At 45.8% G+C, this 17,332-nt stretch overlaps 1 protein-coding gene across 1 annotated transcript in view; it reads right to left on the reverse strand.

Moving 5' to 3' along the window:
* Window positions 1–17,332, reverse strand: part of PTPN5 (protein tyrosine phosphatase non-receptor type 5) — a 121,427-nt gene that overhangs the window by 73,947 nt on the left and 30,148 nt on the right. The gene's annotated exons all lie outside the window — the stretch shown is intronic.

Raw genomic sequence — 17,332 nt, forward strand, 5'->3', positions numbered from 1 at the left:
TTTGAACTTTTTCATTTATATAGCAAAAAAATAAAATAAAAATCCCAGTGGTGAATAAATGCCACCAAAATAAAGTTTTATCTGTCTCAAAAAAATGCTAAGAAATTCATATGGGTACAGTGTTGCATGACCGCGCAATTGTCATTCAAAGTTTGATAGCGCTGAAAGCTGAAAATTGCCCTGGACTGGAAGGGGGTGAGAGTGTCCGGACTGGAAGTGGTTAAAGCCTATATGTGCCTGTATGGACACATAGGACAACATGCTGGGGGGTTTACTAGCTGTAGGAAAAAAATGCCAAAAGCCAAAACCGTCCAGTGTGCATCAGGACGAAAAAGAATGTTCACACTCGATCTCCATGGTCTCTGAGCCGAAGGAGTTTAACCCCAGGGTCACACCTAAGCGTTTTCTGTAATGTTTTTGCAGAAACGCAGTACAGTCCATTTCACATGACTTCCTATGGGACAGGTTCACATCTGTGCGTTTTCACCCGGTGCGTTTTTTGGGTCAGGGACTTTTTTTAATACAAAAAGTTGCATTTTTGGTTCTATAGACTTCGATGGGAATGCTGCAGTAAAGCATGTATTGCCTTTTTGCTGCGTTTTGAGTTTAAAATCTGCCTAGCAACAAGAAAATTAAAAAAATAAAAAAAAACCCCGCAAAATGCATCCAAAACTTGGCAAAAACACAACGCAAAATGCAATGCAGAAACGCATCAAACACAACCTGCATAGGTGTGAGCCTAGCCTTACATAGAGTAGAGGTTTCCAACCTCAGTCCTCAAGTACAGGTCATGTTTTGGGATTATCCCTTAGATAAAATCATAAATATCAAGCCATTGACATTGATTTAAAGATGCTATGCATGATGAAGGAAATCCTCTAAACATGACCTGTTGGGGGTACTTGAAGACTGAGATTGGAAACCAGCGGTATAGAGCAAGAGTCTCCAAACTGCAGCACGAGGGCTGGATTTGGCCCTTTGCTACCCTTTATCCGGCCCTTGGAGCACTATTCCTCCCACTGACACCAACAATGGGGCAGTACTTCTTCCCACTGATACCAATGATGGGGCACTATTCCTCCCACTGACATCAATGATGGGACACTATTCCTCCCACTGACACCAATGATGGGGCACTACTCCTCCCACTGACATCAATGATGGGACACTATTCCTCCCACTGACATCAATGATGGGGCACTATTCCTCCCACTGACACCAATGATGGGGCACTACTCCTCCCACTGATACCAATGATGGGGCACTACTCCTCCCACTGACATCAATGATGGGGCACTATTCCTCCCATTGACACCAATGATGGGGCACTATTCTTCCCACTGATACCAATGATGGGGCACTATTCCTCCCACTGACACCAATGATGGGGCACTATTCCTCCTACTGATACCAATGATGGGGCACTATTCCTCCCACTGATACCAATGATGGGGCACTACTCCTCCCACTAATACCAATGATGGGGCACTACTCCTCCCACTGACACCAATGATGGGGCACTATTCATCCCACTGACACCAATGATGGGGCACTATTCCTCCCACTGATACCAATGATGGGGCACTATTCCTCCCACTGATATCAATGATGGGGCACTACTCCTCCCACTGACACCAATGATGGGGCACTATTCCTCCCACTGACACCAGTGATGGGGCACTACTTCTCCCACTGATACCAATGATGGGGCACTACTTCTCCCACTGACACCAATGATGGGGCACTATTCCTCCCACTGATGCCAATGATGGGGCACTATTCCTCCCACTGACGCCAATGATGGGGCACTATTCCTCCCACTGACGCCAATGATGGGGCACTATTCCTCCCACTGACGCCAATGATGGGACACTATTCCTCCCACTGATACCAATGATGGGACTCTATTCCTCCCACTGACACCAATGATGGGGCACTATTCCTCCCACTGATACCAATGATGGGGCACTATTCCTCCCACTGATACCAATGATGGGGCACTATTCCTCCCACTGATACCAATGATGGGGCACTATTCCTCCCACTGACACCAATGATGGGGCACTATTCCTCCCACTGATACCAATGATGGAGCACTATTCCTCCCACTGACACCAATGATGGGGCACTATTCCTCCCACTGACGCCAATGATGGGACACTATTCCTCCCACTGACACCAATTAGGGAGCACTATTCCGCCCACTGACACCAATGATGGGGCACTATTCCTCCCACTGACACCAATGATGGGGCACTATTCCTCCCACTGACACCAATGATGGGGCACTATTCCTCCCACTGATACCAATGATGGGGCACTATTCCTCCCACTGATACCAATGATGGGGCACTATTCCTCCCACTGACACCAATGATGGGGCACTATTCCTCCCACTGACACCAATGATGGGGCACTATTCCTACTGACTAACAACCCTGCTGCCATGTTTATTCTCACTGAGGCTGGGGCCAGGACATTTTCTATCCTCACTGGCCTTAAGCCAGCCCTCCTAAAGTCTGAAGGACAGTATACAGGCCCTTTGTTTGAATAGTTTGGAGACCCCTGGTATAGAGGAAAGGGGAAGTATCCCAGTATCCAGGTGTGAACAGCAGATACAGACCTATGCGTATAGACCTGAGGCTGTCTTTTTTAGTAAATACCGGCACAAAGGGAGCATATGTTTAAAGTGGAACCTCACTCTCTCAATCAACATGGAATATTTTTAATCCTTATGCTGCTAGCATTAGTAAATAGATAGGAAAGCACATTACATTTACTTGTTTTAACCTTTTTTTTTACATTTCTTCAGTTACTTCCTGGTTTCCATGCCTAGGCAAATGATGTCATACATCCCAGGAGTCTTCAGGAGGGTAGGGAGGGTTCTCAGCTCAGCCAATGCCTGAGCTAAGGGCAGATGGAATTCCAGGAAGTAAATGCTACATGTATCATCTACTCAAGATGAAATGCCAGAGGGGTGTTTTTCAAAATGTTTTATTAGCAAACTAAAGCATGGAGCTTAAGAGAAGAGAAGAGGAGATTAAGGGGGGATATGAGGTCATCACAGAGGACATGAGGGAACTCTCTACATCTGGAGGAAAATAAATTCAATCTCCAAACATGGAAAGGTTTCTTCACAGTGTGAGCTGTGAAAATGTGGACTAGACTCCCTCAAGAGTTGGTTGTGGCCAGCTCAGTGGATTGCTGTAGGAAAGTCCTGGATTCTTTCTTGGATACACAGAATATAACTGGATATAACATTTATAGGGAAAGTTGATCCAGGGAATATCTGATTGCCTCTCGGGGGATCAGGAAGGAATTCTTTTCCCAGCAGGAGCAAATTGGATCGTGCTTTGCTGTTTTTTTTTGTCTTCCTCTGGATCAACTGTGGGTTTAGGATCATAACTTTTTGTTTTAATAATGGTTGAACTGGATGGATTTTTGTCTTTTTTCAGCCAGACTAACTATGTAACTACGGAGACATGGATAGAAGGGGGGAGTTTGCCTTGACCAATGAATTAAATAGCATTTTTGGTTTGTGGTGCTCAGATACAGTGCAGTTGCAGTTTAATGTGGACCTTCATCCATATCTGGGCTTCCCTGTGCATGCGCAAAGATGGGCTGTTATGGAAGTTCCAAAACCGCATGCACGGAAAATTTCCCCCACATGCGTCGAAGGTTTCTGCCAGAACCCGGAGGCCAGAGACAGTCCTTCAGCACATTTGCGCATGTGCCAGAAAAGACGAAAATGGAGGGGGTGGTAGAGCCAAACAAAAGGGGGCTGAAGTTCCTCTTTAGGCAGCTGTGTATTATTTTTATTTGTTATTGTAATTACTTTTTATTCCTTTACATAGATCTGTTATCGCTTTGAATTGAAAACGTTGAGGAGCTTGTTTCTGTTGATTATAGTTTCCATTCTATGACAGTAAAGCATTAATGCCTCCAAGGTGAATACTTTTTCTAGGCACAGGGGAGGACTGACAGCTCATGGGGCCCCCGGGCAATAGGGGATCATGGGGCCCCTGTGTCCTTGACCACACTCAAAGCACACCCAAAAAAGCCTATAAAAGGTGCCAAGGGTATTTCATGGGGCTCTCTACTGACCCTGGGCCCTCGGGCAGTGGCCGAGTGCTCTAATGGTCTGTCCGCCCCTGTCTAGGCAATATATATATACCGTATATACTCGAGTATAAGCCGACCCGAATATAAGCTGAGGTACCTAATTTTACCACAAAAAACTGGGAAAAACTATTGACTCGAGTATAAGCCGAGGGGGGAGGAATAGTGCCCCATCGTTGGTGTCAGTGGGGGGAGGAATAGTGCCCCATCGTTGGTGTCAGTGGGGGGAGGAATAGTGCCCCATCGTTGGTGTCAGTGGGGGGAGGAATAGTGCCCCATCGTTGGTGTCAGTGGGGGGAGGAATAGTGCCCCATCGTTGGTGTCAGTGGGGGGAGGAATAGTGCCCCATCGTTGGTGTCAGTGGGGGGAGGAATAGTGCCCCATCGTTGGTGTCAGTGGGGGGAGGAATAGTGCCCCATCGTTGGTGTCAGTGGGGGGAGGAATAGTGCCCCATCATTGGTGTCAGTGGGGGGAGGAATAGTGCCCCATCGCTCGCTCCATCCCTCTCCCATGGTACACACTTACCGGTCAGATGTCTTCCTTCTCCGGCCGCTCTCCTCCTCTTCACTCGCTCGATCTTCGCGGTGCCGCTCGGCTCCTCCTCTCCAAGCTCCACCTCCTCGCCGGTGATTGGGCGCCTGTGTGCCTCTCCTGAGCTACAGTTCTGGCGGCCAATCACCGGCGAGGATTGATCCCGGGGGTGTGTCCAGATGACAGGGACGGCATGTCATCTGCAGACGTTGACTCGAGTATAAGCCGAGGGGGCCGTTTTTCAGCACAAAAAATGTGCTGAAAAACTCGGCTTATACTCGAGTATATACGGTATATATATTTATCACTTGTATATTTCTCTGTCTTCATTAGGCTGTGAACTGCTGAAAAATTCTTCACGCCCCCAATAGCCTTCCTTCCACAAGTAACTAGCTCTCTAGTTACGCAATTTGTGTGGAGATCAGGTAAGTGTTCGGCACGCAGCTCCCCGCATGTATCCGATGTGTAATGCTGCAGTCACCTGCTTAATTAGACACAATTAGTCATGCCGGTGGTGAAACTATGAATCACTCCATCGCTGCTACACATTCCCATCGCCATCCGTATTCCATTTTCTGAAAACCAGCATTTGAACTGCAACCTCATCCTTGGACCCCGGGAAGTATTGAAAACTTGATAGACACTGCCTGTATATTAACTCACTTCATATATATATATATATATAATTATTATTATTATACAGTATTTATATAGCGCCAAAGGGTATGCTCAGCACTGTACAGTAGCGAGGGGGACATAACATGCGACAAGACAGTAACAATACAATACACGAGGGGTTCGAGGGCCCTGCTCTTTGGAGCTTACAATCTAGGAGGGAGGGGAAGGTGGCACAGGAGGAGATGGCTGTGGGGGATGGAGTAGCGGGAGGAGTGGAGGAGGTTAGTTGTTAGGTGAGATCGGGTGTTAGGTGAGGTTGGGGTAGGCTTCCCTGAAGAGGAGGGTTTTCAGGGTGCGCCTGAAGGTGAGGAGGGTAGGTGACAGTCTGATTGATTGGGGTAGGGAGTTCCAGAGGATGGGGGAAGTCCTGGAGAAGTCCTGCAATGGGGCGTGGGAGGAGGAGACCAGGGAGCTAGAGAGTAGGAGGTCCTGTGAGGAGCGAACGGCACGGGTAAGGTAGTATTTGGGTATCAGGTCAGTTATGTAGTTCGGGGCGGCATTGTGAATGGCTTTGTAGGTCAGAGTTAGCAGTTTGAATTTGATGCGTTGGGCAATCCAGAGCCAATGAAGGGATTGGCAGAGGGGGGAGGCAGATGTGGAGCGGTTGGTGAGGTGGATGAGTCTAGCCGCTGAGTTTAGGATCGACTGGAGTGGGGAGAGCATTCGTTTGGGTAGGCCAGCGAGAAGGGAGTTGCAGTAGTCCAGGCGTGAGATGATGAGGGAGTGTACGAGTTGTTTGCTGGTGTCTGGGGTGAGGAATGTGCGTATCTTGGAGATGTTGCGGAGGTGGAGCCTGCAAGTTCTAGATAGCAGTTGGATGTGGGGTAGAAAGGAGAGGTGGGAGTCCAGGGTGACACCCAGGACTTTGGCGTGTGGGAGAAATGGTGGCGTTGTTAGTAGTGATGAAGAGGATGGGGGGGCACGGGGTGGGGGGAAGACCAGATATATATATATATATAAATACCATATTTCAAATTTATAAGTCCAAATGTACAATAGTCTACTGTTTGCAAAAAGTAGTAAATCCTCTAACATTAATCGAATGCATTTACTAATTCTTTGCACTGAAGCCTGCAGGGCATTGCACTCATTAGGGTTGATTTACTAAAACTGCACAGGGCAAAATCTGGACCATCTCTGCGTAGGAACCAATCAGCTTCCAGGTTTTTTCATCAAAGCTTAATTGAACAAGCTGAAGTTAGAAGCTGATTGGCTCCCATGCACAGCTCTACCAGATTTTGCGCTCTACAGTTTTAGTAACCTTGTCCATTGCGTAACTTTTACAAGCTGAAGGTCGACTTTCTGATTAAAGCGAGTGAGAGGCTGCACGCTTTCACTGACCCCCAGAATTGTGCCCCCCTCTAACCATGCTTGCTGGGCTCCACTGTCCCACCTGCAGAACCAGGACCTGCATGGTAGGTGTCAAGGAAAGAGGGGATGGAAAGGGGTAAAAAAGGTTTGAATTGGGCTCACAACTGTCTACTGATCACTTGCCACTCCATAAGTTGGAAACGGACATCCAATACTGCTCCTACCATAGCAAAAGCAACAAATTACAAAAAAGTTCTCCTTTACTAAGAAAAGTTGGATGCAGGGGCGGACTGACCATTGGGGAACTCGGGCGCTGCCCGAGGGCCTAGGGTCAGTAGGGGGCCCCATGAGATGTCCGTGGTACCTTTCATAGGCTTTTTTGGGTGTGATTTGAGTGTGGGCAAAGACACAGGGGCCCCATGATCCCCTGTTGCCCGGGGGACCCATGAGTTGTCAGTCCGCCCCTGGTTGGATGCATGTACATGCCACTTCCCATGCCTAGGCCTTGGTCTACAGTAGAAACTCTCTGTAAAGATGGGTTTGAGACTCCAGCAACTATCCCTCTGGTTCACTGCACTGTTCAGGTTCCACACTCAAGTCAGCCTTTGGGCTATGTCGGGAATCATATGCTCTCACACTTTTGAGAGGCCGCTCCATTGCAGTGGTTTAGGCTTAGTCTTTGAGTAGTCCCGTTGGGCAGCCAAGGCCCATGAGTCATGAGTGCCCAGGTTATGAGGTGCGTGCACCTAGGGGGACCTTTCCTTTCACCACCAGGCAGGTGATCCCTTCTCTACTAGAACACCACTAGAACAATCCTGAGCAGAACTAGTTGTAATGTCCTCACTACCCAAGTATTGGATGTAACTCCTTAGAAAGATTACATGAGGAGGCCATCACTTATGGCAGCATCCCAAACCATTACCCTACAACTGTCTATTCTGGACATACTGTCGTAGTTCTCCACTCTGTCTATCAGTATGACTGGGCTCAATTCTTCCGTGAAGGGGAAATGTAGGTGCACACTCCTTGTCCTACATCCTTTTTTTTGCAGGTTCTCCTCATTCGACCTTGAACCCCAGCCACTCCTCCCTTAAATACCCTGTTCTAAGTTGTAGTGACAAAGGTCCTACCACAAAACAGGAAGTCCTGGCTTACAGGAGCTCCACCCTGATAAATGCAGAGCGATATAAATCCAACCATACTAGAAACTTCTTCAAAAGAAATTACCCAACTAATGTCTACACTTCATAACATCAAAAGGCATACCTCTGCCAGCCCAACACATATGACAAAAGAACCAACAGCTGCATCCACCAAGATGATTGGCCACACAGAACTGTGTTACTCGATCCCAACCTGCAACCACTCATTACTGACCTTTGACTTGTTCCTTGACAACACTTCTGCTTGATCCCAACCTGCAACCACTTGTTACCGACCTCCGGCTTGTTCCTTGACAACACTTCCACTTGATCCCACTTGATTGGTAGGGTGATCCTGAGGACCATAACCTGGTCCTAACAGGCAGCAAAACCACCTCCATCATAAGAAGCTCTGATGAATACTGTAATGGGAGTCACTTTGGAGAGGTAGGGAGACCCCTGTCTCAGCTCCCCATATCCCTCTTATGTGTAAGTCACCCTGTGCCTGTTAGGGGTACATGGTGATCTGTCCTAATATTGTGTAGACATGTATAGGTGGGGTGGGGGGTTGCTGATTGTTTAATGCAATGTGGTTGCATCCCATTTTTCTATCGTGTGTCTTGCTTGGGAGCAAACTATTCTGGGATTATGTGTTTACGTGTATTAGCTTAGTGGGGGGGGGGGGTCTCCAGCAGCCCTCCCTCCTGATGGGACTGTCTGTTGGTGTGTCTCTCGTTGCTAAGTGTAGATTGCTCCACCCTGTGTCATTATGCAGGGAGGGGGGATTGTTCCCTGAGTGTATAAAAAGCCAGTTCGAGTTTCAAATAAAGAGTTCCATGTTCAGATAGACTGATGTCATCTAGTCTTGTATGGTCTGCTGTAGTGCCTGTTGTCGGTGTTCGGACAGGGAAACGGTAGTCTAACGAAAATACCCAAGTGCAGTCTGGGGTTGGTTCCATTACAAATACCGATTAGTGCTTAGACCCCGTACCTCGGGTAAGCCCCCGTCATCTACCAGAGTGACCTGCTTGTGTACATATCCTGCTGGTCGGTGGGAGTCTCTCTATTGTTATAGCTACAGGTCTCCAAGCCCAACCCCTGACCATGATACATTCTCACAGTAAATCAGTCCCTCCCCTCATGCCAGGGTACTAGGTGTAATCCTAGACTCCCATCTGTCCTTTCACCCCCAAATCTTGTAGACTTCACCTCCGCAACATCTCCAAGATACGCCCGTTCTTAACCTCTGAAACCACTAAGCAACTTTTTCCCTCCCTGGTTATCTCTCGCATTGACTGTTGTAACTCCCTCCTCATTGGCCGACCTAATCGCAGGCTATCCCCTCTTCAGTCTATCATGAATGCTGTTGCCAGACTCATCCACTTTACTAACCTTTCCATATCTGCCATCCCTCTCTGCCAATCCCTCCACTGACCTCCACTCAGTGTCCTCCAACCCTTTCTGCCAATCCCTCCACTGACCTCCAATCAGTGTCCTCCATCCCTCTCTGCCAATCCCTCCACTGACCTCAACTCAGTGTCCTCCACGTTTCTCTCTGCCAATCCCTCCACTGGCTTCCACTCAGTGTCCTCCATCCCTCTCTGCCAATCCCTCCACTGAACTCCAATCAGTGTCCTCCACCCCTCTATGCCAATCCCTCCACTGGCGTCCACTCAGTGTCCTCCATCCCTCTCTGCCAATCCCTCCAATGACCTCCAATCAGTGTCCTCCATCCCTCTCTGCCAATCCCTCCACTGACCTCCAATCAGTGTCCTCCATCGCTCTCTGCCAATCCCTCCACTGGCTTCCCATTGCCCAACAAATAAAATTCAAAACATTAACACTCACATATAAAACCATTTATAACTCTGCCCCAAATTACATCACCGATCTTGTCTCCAAATATCACCCAAACTGTCCTCTCCGCTCTTCGCATGACTTCTAGCTCCCTTGTCTCCTCCTCCCATGCTCTTCTCCAGGACTTCTCCGGAGCCTACCCCATCCTCTGGAACTTTCTACCCCAATCTATCAGACTATCGCCTATTCTGCCCACTTTTAGGCGATCTCTGAAAACCTATCTCTTCAGGGAAGCCTATCCCTCAGCTAATAATGGAATCTTCTATTCCTCCTACCAATCCATCCCCCACAGTTATTACCTTTTGTACCACTAGCCCCTCCCTCTTGGATTGTAAGCTCCAAGGATCAGGCCCTCCTAACCTTCTTGTATTGAACTGTATTGTTGCTGTTTTGTCTCCCTTTATATTGTAAAGCGCTGAGCAAACTGTTGATGTCATAAATCCTGTATAATAATAATATATAAATCCTGTATAATAATAAGAAATTATTGGGGTGGCACAATGGCTTAGTGGTTAGCACATCTGCCTTGCAGTAAATGGGTCATGGGTTCAATTCCCAACCATGGCGCCTCCTGCATGGAGTTTGCATGTTCTCCCTGTGCTTGTGTGGGTTTCCTCTGGGTGCTCCAGTTTCCTCCCACACTCCAAAGACATGCTGGTAGGTGAATTGGTTCCTGCCTAAATTGGCCCTAATATGTGTATGTATGAATGTGAGTTAGGGACCTTAGATTGTACACCCCTTGAGGGTTAGGGACTGATGTGAATGTACAATATATATGTAAAGCGCTGCGTACATTGATGGCGCTATATAAGTACCTGAAATAAATAGATAATAAATGGACTCCCATGTGTCAGCACAGCATGGTATTGCACCCTTGAAAATTAAAAAAAATCCACTTTATCTTAAAATTTCCTCAAAGTTGCAAAGGTGAGATTTGAAGGTTTCTGAGCAGGGGCGGACTGACAACTCATGGGGCCCCCGGGCAATAGGGGATCATGGGGCCCCTGTGTCCTTGCCAAAACTCAAAAAAGCCTATGAAAAAGGTACCAGGGGCATCTCATGGGGCCCCCTACTGACCTCGGGCAGTGTCCGAGTTCCCAAATGGTCAGTCCGCCCCTGTTTCTGACCATGTACCTGGCTCCATCATATTCTGTTTGTAATATCACAGTGTAAGCTGCACTTCTTGGCATTTATCCTGGCACAACCCCTGTCATTTGCCATCACTTCTCAGCACACACAACGCTTTCGGAGGCTTTGTGTGTCGTGTTGACACAACGCTCATTTTCCACCTTCCCGGGACAAGGACACTCTGTGACAATGCAGTGTGGATGAGTGGATGGGGTTGGGAGCAGGACATGTTGATAACTGGAAATGAAATCTAAAGGCACTTCTTAAAATTAAAAGCCAATCTACCGTAGCACTACCCCCGCAGGGGCTGCAGATATTAACTGGTTCTTTCCCAAATGTGTAGAGGCTGCCTGTCCACTCAAGCCACAGTCCATTCTCTCCAGCTCCAATAAACAGTCTGAGGGGTTTTGTGATTTATTGCTAATAAAACTTGTAAAAATAGAGGGGTTGGGGCACTGCCCACATGGAAGAAAAATATATATTAAAAATATTCTTCCCAAATATATTGACATATCTTTGAAATACTAAAATTCCCACATGGAGGAAAAATATATTTGAAATATATTTTTTAAATATTCTTCCCAAGTATATTGACATATGTTTGAAATACTAAAATTCCCACATGGAGGAAAAATATATTTGAAATATATTTTTAAAATATTCTTCCCAAATATATTGACATATGTTTGAAATACTAAAATACCCACATGGAGGAAAAATATATTTGAAATATATTTTTAAAATATTCTTCCCAAATATATTGACATATCTTTGAAATACTAATATTCCCACATGGAGGAAAAATATATCTGAAATATATTTTTAAAATATTCTTCCCAAATATATTGACATATATTTGAAATATATTTTTAAAATATTCTTCCCAAATATATTGACATATATTTGAAATACAAAAATTTTGTCCGTATTCAATATTTAAAAATATATTTCAATAAATATTTATTTATTTCAGGTACTTATATAGCGCTGTCAATTTACGCTGCGCTTTACATATATATTGTACATTCACATCAGTCCCTGACCCTCAAGGGGTGTACAATCTAAGGTCCCTAACTCACATTCATTCATACACATACTAGGGAATATATATATATACTGTATCAAAACCCAGTGTAAAACAGTGAAAAACACCAAATCGCGCTAGATGTAAAAAATGAATTCAATAAAATATATCAATTCATATATGAAATATTGGTATTAAACATCCCTTGCTGCCTCTATATAAATAAATCCAACAATAATTTTAAACCCACATTGATAATGTGAAAAGTTGGGCACACACTTAACAGTGCTAAACTAATCATAGAAAATAGCAAACATAATAAAACATAATAATCCAAAAACAATAATGTGTGAAAAAAAAAATAAAAAAATAATATATATATATATCGGGGTGGGCGGGCGGACTGATCATTTGGAAACTAAGGCACTGCCCGAGGGCTCGCGGTCAGTAGAGGGCCCCATGAGATGCCCCTGGTACCTTTTTCATAGGCTTTTTTGAGTTTGGGCAAGGACACAGGGGCCCCATGATCCCCTATTGCCCCGGGGCCCCATGAGTTGTCAGTCCGCCCCTGATATATATATATATGAAAAACTAAATGATAAATGTAACTCTAACTATAACGTCACTTATCTAAATCCGCCATGTACTGAAATCAACTTCCAGTGAAAAAAATCAAAAAGTTCAGTGATAGAGAAACATCCAGTGATAATAATAGAAAAAAAATCCAGTGATGAAAAACATAATGGTCACAGTGCGCCCCCACTCGGGTGCAGGGACGGACTGACCATTTGGGAACTTTGGTGAACATACTCATAGGGGTCGACCCCTATGAGTAAGTCAGGAAATGACGAAACGCGTCAGGCATTGACGGTGCAGCAAACCGGAAGTGACGCGGGTCTGTAACCGGAAGTGACACAACGGCATCCGAGCTTGGTAGTTCCGGAGGTGGTGAGAGCACCTAAGCGGTCCCCGCTGTTTCCATACTACTTTTTGGCCTTGATATTGTTGTACACATTGTAAGGGCATCTTTTTAAGCAATCAATATATTTGTGCTACACCATTGGAGCCGGCCTTGTTCCTTCTTTTCATCACATGATATGGTTGGGCATGGAGTGATATCAGATTGGATACCTTTGGGAAATCCCGGTGCATGGTTGCTGAATAAGTCAATTATGGGGACTCCCTTCATTTCTTATATCAACGCTTACCAGTTAAAGCCCTCTTCTGTTTTTTTATCTGCCCAAGCAGAGGACAATAAAGCACTGGTAAGTGCACACCCGAGCAGGGGCGGACTGACAACTCATGGGGCCCCCGGGTAATAGGGGACCATGGAGCCCCTGTGTCCTTGCTCACACTCAAACCACACCCAAAAAGCCTATGAAAAAGGTACCAGGGGCATATCATGGTGCCCCCTACTGACCCCAGGCCCTCGGGCAGTGCCCGAGTTTCCAAATGGTCAGTCCGCCCCTGCTTTATAATCACTTTAACAGACAAATCCAGTTCAGCCCCGAATGTCTCACCGCAAAGTGCTACACAAAGAATAATAAATATTGGATAAATATCCCCCTCGGTTTTTTTTTTTTCTGTTGAAATCTCACATTAGGCTCACTTGGAAGTAATAAAAGCTTTCGAGGTGATCTGAGTAATGTGAGATTTCATGACATTAAATTAACAGTCTATAGAGGAAGGTATAATTATAACACTTTTTTTTTTTTTTGTAACATGACTTACGGCTCATTTCCACTCCGTCTGCTAATTGTAGAACGAGGAGCTCACAATCGCTGGAGGAGATATTGTTGGCAAATACGGTATTGGCTTCTAGAGGTATTAACTAGCCCCCCCCATTCCCCATTTCCCTGCCCTCTATAAAGTGGATCTTGCATCAGTAACCCTTCCAGGTATTTATTACCTTTCACAGAGATCACAGTCAATGGCATCCCGAGGCAGGTGAGGGGGTGACACCTACCGCACGGGGTGACACCGGACCCGCTCCACGAAAAGGTAAATTGTAAAGAAAGCCGACGATCCCCGCAGGATGGATCGAATCTGGAGATTGAGCATAATGGATCTGAGTCCGATCCATTACGCTCCCCAATCCGCAGATCTGGTCCATCCTGCGGGGATCATTGGCTTTCTTTACAACTTACCTTTCCGTGGAGCGGGTCCAGTGTCACCCCGTATAGGTTGCATGCCGACCATCCCCGCAGGATGGATGGGATCTTCAGATTGAGCATAGCGGATTGGACTCCGATCCATTACGCTCCCCAATCCGCAGATCCGATCCATCCTGCGGGGATCGTCGGCATGCAACCTATACGGGGTGACACCGGACCCGCTCCACGGAAAGGTAAGTTGTAAAGAAAGCCGACGATCCCCGCAGGATGGACCGGATCTGCGGATTGGGGAGCGTAATGGATCGGAGTCCAATCCATTATGCTCAATCTGAAGATCCCATCCATCCTGCGGGGATCGTCGGCATGCAACCTATATGGGGTGACACCGAACCCGCTCCACGAAAAGGTAAGTTGTAAAGAAAGCCGACGATCCCCGCAGGATGGACCGGATCTGCGGATTGGGGAGCGTAATGGATCGGAGTCCAATCCATTATGCTCAATCTGAAGATCCCATCCACCCTGCGGGGATCGTCGGCATGCAACCTATATGGGGTGACACCGGACCCGCTCCACGAAAAGGTAAGTTGTAAAGAAAGCCGACGATCCCCGCAGGATGGATCGAATCTGCGGATTGGGGAGCGTAATGGATCGGACTCAGATCCATTATGCTCAATCTGCAGATCCGATCCATTCTTCGGGGATCGTCGGAGGGGGTGTCACCAAGTGTTACCGCACCGGGTGACACCAACCCTAGGAATGCCCCTGATCACAGTACAATGTCTTCATTTTTTTTCCTGAAGGATGGTTCCATCTTTATTTGGGCATCACCCAGGGTCCCCATCTACTTCCCGGACTGAGATGCTCATTGATGACACAGCCACGTAAATTCCAATGCCCATGCAGTTGTTGGCTGTGTTCACAAATGTCAGACACAGATCAGCCCCCTGCTACAGCCTCCCATCCTAAAAATTGCTACAAAGTTGCAGTCTGATCACTGGCATTTTGGCCACTAGATTGAGATGATGATCATAGTAAATAACTATGTATTTCCTGTTATCTGGATCAACTCCAACTAGAGACCATAATCACTCCAGTTCCGGAAGGTTTTACCTCCTTCATGACCGGGGCATTTTTTTTCCTACTTAGCACTGTACATAAGGGGGGATATGATCTCCATGTATAATACATAAGGGGGGATATGATCTCCATGTATAATACATAAGGGGGGATATGATCTCCATGTATAATACATGAGTGGTTCATATACTCGGTGTAGTTATTCCCCCTGAGGTCATCACAGAGGACAAGGGGGCGCTCTTTACGTCTGGAGGAAAAGAAATTTAATCTCCAAACACGGAAAGGTTTCTTCACAGTAAGAGCTGTGAGAATGTGGAATAGACTCCCTCAAGAGTTGGTTGTGGTCAGCTCAGTGGATTGCTGTAGGAAAGTCCTGGATTCTTTCTTGGATACACAGAATATAACTGGATATAACATTTATAGGTAACGTTGATCCAGGGAATATCCGATTGCCTCTCGGGGGATCAGGAAGGAATTGTTTCCCTGCAGGAGCAAATTGGATCGTGCTTTGCTGGGTTTTTGGTTTTCCCTGGATCAACTGTGGGTGTAGGATTATAACTTTTTGTTTTTTTGGTTGAACTGGATGGACTTTTGTCTTTTTTTTTCTGCAGACAAACTATGTAGCTATGTATCTCTCTCATTGCAGAGAAAAATGTAAATAAGCAAAAGCGTATGCAAAAACTCCCCCAAAAAACAAAAAAAGCAAACACTAAAAAATAAAGAAAAAATAGCTAGCTCAAGGATGGATCTAGGTCAGTGTTAGGGTCAGTCAGTGTTAGTGTTAGGGTCCAGTAAGGGTCAAAGGTCACAGTCAGTATATTTTTGGGCAGGATTATTTTTTTTTTAAAAAAGCTTTTTTTAAATTTATTTCAGTGTCAGTAACACCCCTTTCACACGGGGTGGATCTGTCAGCGTGATCCACCTGTTCAGCGGGAACCTCTCCGCTGATCCCGCTGAGCAGGCGGATGACAGGTCTCTGGAGAGCAGACACAGACACTGCCCGCTGATTTCAATGGGACGGTCGGGTGAAAACGGACTGCCTGCCACTCGACTGGCATCCGATCTGCTGAATGGATAGGGAACGTATCCTCATCCGTCTGTTTTTGGCGTACAGGATCGGATCGGATGCTGGCAGGTGTCAGCGGACTATTGCCTGGTCCATAAAAGTCCATGGATGGACCGATCAGGTCCACCTGAAAATGGACTGGCGGACCCCATCGTTTTGCTCATGTGAAAGGGGTCTTAGTGTCAGCGTGCTGTAGGTAGGATAACAAAAATGCGCACTATTGTTTCTGGGCCTTACTACAGTTACAAATAACATACACATATATGGTACAGGGGCGGACTGACCATTTGGAAACTCGAGCACTGCCCGAGGGCCCGGGGTCAGTAGGGGGCCCCATGAGATGGCCCTGGTACCTTTTTCATAGGCTTTTTTAAGTTTGGGCAAGGACACAGGGGCCCCATGATCCCCTATTGCCCGGGGGCCCCATGAGTTGTCAGTCCACCCCTGATATGGTATCGCTGCGATCGTCAGGAAAGCAGAATTTTGGGTTGTCCTTTGAAGGTAGGTTATGGTAGTAGCATGAAATATACAGCTACACCTAACCACTTGCCCTCCTGAGGATTTACCCCCCTTAATGACCAGGCCTCTTTTTGCTACTCGGCGCTGCACTAATTCAACTGATAATTGCGCGGTCATGCAATGCTGCACCCAAACGAAATTTACGTCCTTTTTTTCACACAAATAGAGCTTTCTTTCGGTGGTATTTGATCACCTGTGCGCTTTTTATTTTTCACGCTATAAACAAAAAAAGGCCAAAAATTTTGAAGAAAAACAATATTTTTTAATTTCAGCTATAAAAAATATATAGTAAACTCAAAGTTGGTTATAAATTTAAGCCAAAATGTATTCTGCTCCATGTTTTTGGGAAAAAAAATCCCAATAAGTATATTGATTGCTTTGTGTGGAAGTTATAGCGTCTACAAACTATGGTATAGATACTGCAATTTACGCCATTTTTTTGCTATACAGCACTGCGCTAGTTTAACGGACAATTGCGCGGTCATGCAATACGGTACATAAATGAAATTTACATCCTTTTTTTCCCCACAAATTGAGCTTTTTATTGGTGGTATTTGATCGCCTGTGCGGTTTTTATTTTTTGCGCTATTAAAAAAAAGGCTGACAATTTTGAGGAAAAAAAACAATATTTTGGACTTTTTTCTATAAAACATGTCCAGTAAAAAAATTTTTTAAAATCAAATTTAGTCATAAATTTCTGCCAAAATGCATTCTGCGACATGTCTTTGCTGAAAAAAAAAAATATGTGTAAAATAATTGGTTTACG

This window comes from Staurois parvus, unplaced genomic scaffold (assembly GCF_062004578.1).
Source record: "Staurois parvus isolate SC_StPar_1 unplaced genomic scaffold, SC_StPar_1.0 ptg000838l, whole genome shotgun sequence".
NCBI classification, from domain to species: domain Eukaryota; kingdom Metazoa; phylum Chordata; class Amphibia; order Anura; family Ranidae; genus Staurois; species Staurois parvus.